Genomic DNA, 6,000 nt, shown 5'->3' with positions numbered 1-6,000 from the left:
GCCCTCCCGCTGCCCGGCGGCCGCGTAGCGAGCGGAGCGTTTTAACCGCTGGTGCCAAATCCGGATGCTCCCGCTGGTAACAAACTCCGGAGTCTCGACTGTGCTCCGGAGCAAGGCTTAAGGTTTTATCTAAAGGGAACCAGCGGTGAGTCGTGCAGAGGGGAATCAGTCCCTGTCCCGGGAGAGGATGCATTTGTTTGCCCCGTAATAACTTCCAGGCAGAAGCGGGTGCCCACGAGCAGGGCATCCCCGGGCCCGCCTGGCGGGAGCGCGGCCTCCGCGGCCCGTTACACAATCCCAGAGGAATGCGCGCGGCGCGGAGCGCGCTTCCTGCTTTGGGCCAGCCTGTGGAAGAGACCGCGACGGATAATAGACCTCTCGGATGAATTGCTTTTGCAGGAGAGCCTGGACCTGTTGTTCAGCCCGTAACACTTGTGGCCTCGCAAGTGAGCGTGGTAACYTGAGAAGAAAAACTCCTTAATGCCGGGAGACTCGTTCAGCGCAACTTTAAAGATAACAGCTGGAACCTGGGTATAAAGGGGGAATAGTTCCAGAGAGCAACATATGTTAGCGGCTGTGCATAATGATGTATAGAAACTCGATCTGTGTTGAAAAGAAACCTTGTTCAAAGGGGAGCTGCTGGCAGTCCGTCAGTCTGGGGCAGCGTTTCTCGGGGACTGACGGACAGGAGCAGCCTCCCCCGAGGGTAATGCCCTGCAGCGGGCACTGAGCCGCGGGGTATGGTGTGGCCGCAGGCGGAACTTAGATTTCAGATCTGCTGGTGCACATCTGAGTGGCTTATTATTAGGGAGAAAAAAAAAGAAAAAAAAAAAAAGAAAGCCATGCAAAACACCCTCTTAGCAAGTTATTCGCTAGGAGAAGTCTTTTCAGAGCACCCGCTCTTATCGCAGCCCGTTAATCTTGCCAAGCGGTTAACAATTTGAGGATGTTGCCTCGCTGTAACCGAGCTCCTTTGAAGGAATGCCGTCCTCGTGGAAGACGAATTGCTCGTTCTTTGTCTGGGCGAAAAGAGCATAACGTGATTACTAAATTCAGTTATTCAGTGCTAGATAGAAAGAACTCTGCTTAACCAGGGTCTTTGTTCTCTTATCGGAGCTAAGTTTCCCCTCCTATAAAATAGGCAAATACTATGCAGATTAAAGAATGCCCAGAACTGTAGAAACCTATTTACTAGTTTCTGCTAGATTAGCTGTGCAGTGGGAAGGGCTCAGGGGACTAAAGTCTTCATCAGCTATTTGGCTGATGGATGCTCGGGTTGAGGCTAAACGCGGAGGAGCTCCTTCCCCCGGGGCGCCCGGCTGCCTCCCCGGCTCTGGGTCTCGGTTGTGCCGAGAGGAAGGTGCTCTGTGGAGGAATCGCAGCCTGGCGAAGGGGTTTGCTGCTGGCTCCGCTTGAGCAGGATCTTCCAGCAACTCTTTCCTGTGTTTGCTTGGCGCTCGAGTGCAGCAGTTTAACTTGCTGTACAGTTGAACTTCACGTTGGAGCTGCTGTGTGCTTCCTGTGTTTAGTAAATCTGGGCAAGTGCCCAGTCTAAGGGCCTAAGGACCATTAAGGACCCGTGCATTAGTTGCATTTTTTTATTTTTTGCATTAGTTGTATTTTTTTTGATGAGAGTAGCTAATACTTCAACAGAAGGGAAATGCTTTTCTCTTTACATAATTGGCAGTGAATTTTGGGGGGGAGTGCTGCTTTTTTTTTTCCCTACTATTTAACCCACTTTTTAAAAATCAGAGTTGATGGTGGTTACCTAATTAGTAGGAATACACTTGGCTGTTCACTTAAGACAGCTGCATTTTGCACTTGAGGATGTTTGGTGGTTGTATCTCAGGTGGTAACAGTTTATTTGATGAAGCTGCCCACATACTCCCTATCTGTGATCTTGGCAACCTATTTTACATAGCATTAACTGAGTAGGGGGAAAATGCGGACAAGAGGCTGTGTGAAATCAAAATGTTGCATTAATTCTGTGTTTTACTGTTACTTTAAAATCTGGGGAAAAAAAAATGCTACCTTGTGTATCTCTGCTTCCTTTTTAAAATGCYGAGCGCTGTGGACCGGAGCCCTCCCGGGAGGTTTGTGCCTCTTTGGATACAGGACGGTGCCCTTAGAGGTCTCGCAAGCAAACGGCCTGGGGCGAAGGAAGTGACGGGGAGAGCAGCGCCTGGCCTGTTCGTGTGACCGCAGCGGGGGCTCCGCGCGGCTCCCGCAGCGCCCTGCGAAACGCGGGGCCGGTTCCCGCGGCGCGGGCGGGCTCCGGCCTCGCGCTTTACGGCTTTTGGCTGAGGAGCTGCGGGGTTGGCAGGCGGGTTAAGCCGGTGCCGGGACGGGGCGATGTTCGCGGTCGAGACCGGAGTTGGGAAGCGAGGGATGGTCCGATTTCATGCGCTACGTTGTTGCTTTGCAGTTTGCAGGGAGGTAGAGACGTGCGGTGAACTTTGTTTTGGTTGGCAGCAAGTTGGTTTTATCTCAGTGTAGCAATAAACATCAGAAGAAACATGCTTAAATTAGTTTTACGTTCTGGCTTTGAATATTGCCATTTTGTTTCAGCAGGTTATCTGCCAGTGTGCTAGGACACTAATTCAGCATGAAAAGGCAGCTCCTCATCTCCATGCTTGGTGCCAGCTGGCCGAACACGTGACAAGTTATCAACCAGGATGGGGCAATAACAGATATTAATTTTTAACTTATGGCAAGGAACTTCTCAGTTCCAACTAGTACTGGAAACAGGCTCAGTATGAGGCGTTAATACCCGTGAACAGATTCCTAACTGTTGTGAACTAAGTACATCATCCATAAAGCACTGTTGTGTCTTAAGTAGTGTTCTGTGGACATTGAGCTCATGGAGCAGTTGGAGAAAGCTGCTAATTGCATGGAAAATGCCAAACATGACTCCAGAAACTTTTACTGCTGTATCTGTGTGCATGGTAGAGTTAAATGGAAATAAGCTCATCAATCTTAATGTGTGTGCAGAGCAGAACATCCTGAATATCTGTTCATTTTGAGTAGACTGCATAATTGAGACCATCTTTTTTTTTTTAATTAGGGTGATGCAAGGATATATTAAATCAGTTTTTGTAGAGTTACTCTCATGAATGGCGTAATATCACCTTGCTCACTCACCCTTCCCTGGCTCCCCAAGTACTCAGATAGGCATCTGTTGTTGACATCTTTGCACATATGTTCCTGTAGACACTCTGGGAATTGGATTATTACAGAAGCAGCAGTGACTGTTTGCATTTGTTGCTACTAGCTCGTGCATGAACTCCATGTGCAAATGTTGCTGGTGGTGTGTGAAGGGGCCGTTCACCCTGTGACAATCCTAGTGGCTCGCTCCAATACAACGTGAGCTTTACCTGCTTTTGCACCACTAAAGCACCTTACAGCCCCAAGGTACCTGATATTCTTGCTGCTGCTATATGAGTGGGTGGGGAGGGTGGGAGGTGTGATCTCATGATTGAAAACAGCCGTGTGGTTGTCTAACACCTGAGCGACAGGCTCTGATGCCCTGCTGCGGCGTGGCTGAGGAGTGAGTGATGCTAGCTGGCTGTCCTGGAGGTGGTTTGAGCAGTAGCAGCTCAGCTGACGGTTRCTGATGGAGCTGTGGTCATCACTCTCAGCCATGTGACCGTTCCCCATGAATGTGCTACTGTTATATCCGCTGCTCTGCAGGCTTGGACTGTGGTATTCAATGGCGTGTGCCGTCGTTGTTGACTGTATTGGATGGCAGGGGATTAGCTGAAGGTATCTTTGGTTTGAGGAGAGCTGCAGGTGTCCTTCAGGGGATTGCACATCCTGCTGCGGGGTGTCCATTGAGGGTGCTCCTGTCACTTAGCTCAGGGTCTTGCTTAGTGGRTTCCCCAAACTCCAGGAGGTGCTGTGATGTAGACAGTGCCATAGGAGGAAGGTGAGAGAGACCTTTAATGGTGCTGAGGTGGTTTGTGCACAGAAGGCTTAAATTCCTACGTGCAGTTCACTCGGTGGTGGCTCCTTTCATGGGCCTGCACTAGGATTTGCCTTGACAAGGAACACATTTGTGCTGTGGTTGTGTGTGCTGTGGTTGTGTGGTTCTTGCCAGGTGTGTGTCTGCGCCTGGACTGCTAATCTGCGTGGTGTGCTTGGGGTGTGAGTAATGGATAGAGTGTGCTTTGTGAAGAAACACACCAGCGTTTAGTACAGCTGCTGTCTTAGCCGTTTCTTGGCCTGTAAGAGTAAAGCACTGTGTCCTGCTCAGGAAAGGTGAGAGTTGTTCCTCTGYGACTTGAATCCTCCTGGAGTTTGTGCATAATGTTGAAGTTGTAGGCAACGGTCAGGCTTGTTCTGTCCATGCTCGCTGGAGTTCCTGGTCCTGGATGTTCCTCCTGCCTTTACATGAAGTTTTGCATGTGGTGAAGACTTGGATAACTCCTCTCCATAACGCTTTGTGCTGTGAAGGTCACTCTGAACGTTATGGTGTGGACTGTGGTTTGTGCAGCTTGCTTTCCCRAGTGCGGAGAGCTGGGCTCCACTGATACCCGCCTCGGTGTAGTTTGGTACAGCTAGGCTGATGCGGTGACCAGCTGCTACCAAAGAGGTGGTTCTGCTTGCATCAGCCTTGCTCTGTGCCGGTGTGCGTGCTCCTGTGACCCACGTGAGCTTGCTCAGGAAGCTCATTTTGGGCAGGTTTAGTTTTCCTCCTGTTGAACAGCAAGTAAGACTGGCTTTGTGGCATTGCCACGTTGCACCATTTGTTAGGGGACGGGGAATCCCAGCTGCCAGCAAAACCCCTCTCAGTAGTCCTCCTACCTGCCAGCTGCCAGCTCAGCTGCCCTGATGGCACCTGGTGCTCTATTCTTAGCCTTCACACCAGTGAGCTCTGTAGGGATTGAATACCCATAGGYTGAAAGCCTGAGGGGATGTGACTGATGCCCACCCTTTGGATGGGCGCTCGCGGGGGTGGTTTGACTGGAAGGACGGGACTCCTGAGCGCTGGCTGGCTGGAGAGCCCGGGTGTGGCGTGCTGCACAGTCAGGAGCTCTCTTGGTATTGAGTAAGTCTCCCTGTAAGGAGGTGCTGGCATCCTCTGTGTGATCTTTCAGCTGTGTAAAGAGCAAACTGTCGTCTTGTACTGCCTGAACAAGAAAATCCAATGAACGARTGGAACAGGAAGACAGAAGTCTCCACTTCAAAGGCTGGGAGAGTGGGACAGGAGAGGAGGACATGCTGATCTGTGCTCTGCTAATATGGCACTGCTCGATCCAGAGGAATTACTGGTTGTGGGGTTGACGTCTCTGAGCCCTTTACTGTAGCGGCCATGGCTGACATCRGTGCAGTTAATAGTGGATCCCTCTGTGGGATCAAATACTATCCTGTGACTCTGTAATAAGGTGGCGTTTTGGTAATAGATCTTAAATGAGAAGACTGATAAGCCGGTCCTGTCTGCCCTGCTTGGATGTCATAGCAGAATTGTATTGYTTGTGCTCATCTAACAACTAGTGCTTCAAGCCTGTGTTTTGTTGTTTAACTCTTAACCTACTCAAAATTAGCTTTGTAGTTGGGCTTGTGACTGATGTAATGGTGAAGAATTAGCCTCCTTGTCTCCGGGAGTGTCCCTCAGCAGAGAGGTGCCTATCTAGAGCTCTTCTTTCTGTTTTGCTTGTTTTGCCAGTTGACTCCTGTTAGYTTAGCTTGGTGTAATCGGGTATCTGCCCTCTGCAGCAGTGAGTCATGGGGATGGTTGCTGGTGGTGGAAATGTGGGTATCTCTGGCGAGTGGGTTCTCCTGGGTCTCCTTTGTGTGTCTCTGGGCTAGCAGGTACCGTGGTCACTGATTTGGGGTGTTGTGGGATGCTGTGCATGCTCCCTTGGGAGGAAGTTCACTCCTCCTGGAAAGTCTTTCCTGCCACAGTGTGGTACAGCGGTCCCTGTGCAACAGGCAATTGATATGGAAGAAATAATTTGGCACGTGTTTGAGGATGTGGGAAGCAGGACAACTGTCTGAAAT

General features: G+C 50.3%; 1 protein-coding gene across 2 annotated transcripts in view; it reads left to right on the top strand.

Moving 5' to 3' along the window:
* Nucleotides 1-6,000, top strand: part of PLS3 (plastin 3) — a 46,790-nt gene that overhangs the window by 543 nt on the left and 40,247 nt on the right. The window lies entirely within an intron of this gene.

This window comes from Rhea americana, unplaced genomic scaffold, assembly GCF_003343005.1.
Source record: "Rhea americana isolate MKP2758 unplaced genomic scaffold, rheAme1 scaffold_98, whole genome shotgun sequence".
Classification (NCBI taxonomy): Eukaryota; Metazoa; Chordata; class Aves; order Rheiformes; family Rheidae; genus Rhea; species Rhea americana.
Note: the sequence above shows the minus strand (reverse complement) of the source record. Positions and strands in the feature narration are given on the sequence as shown.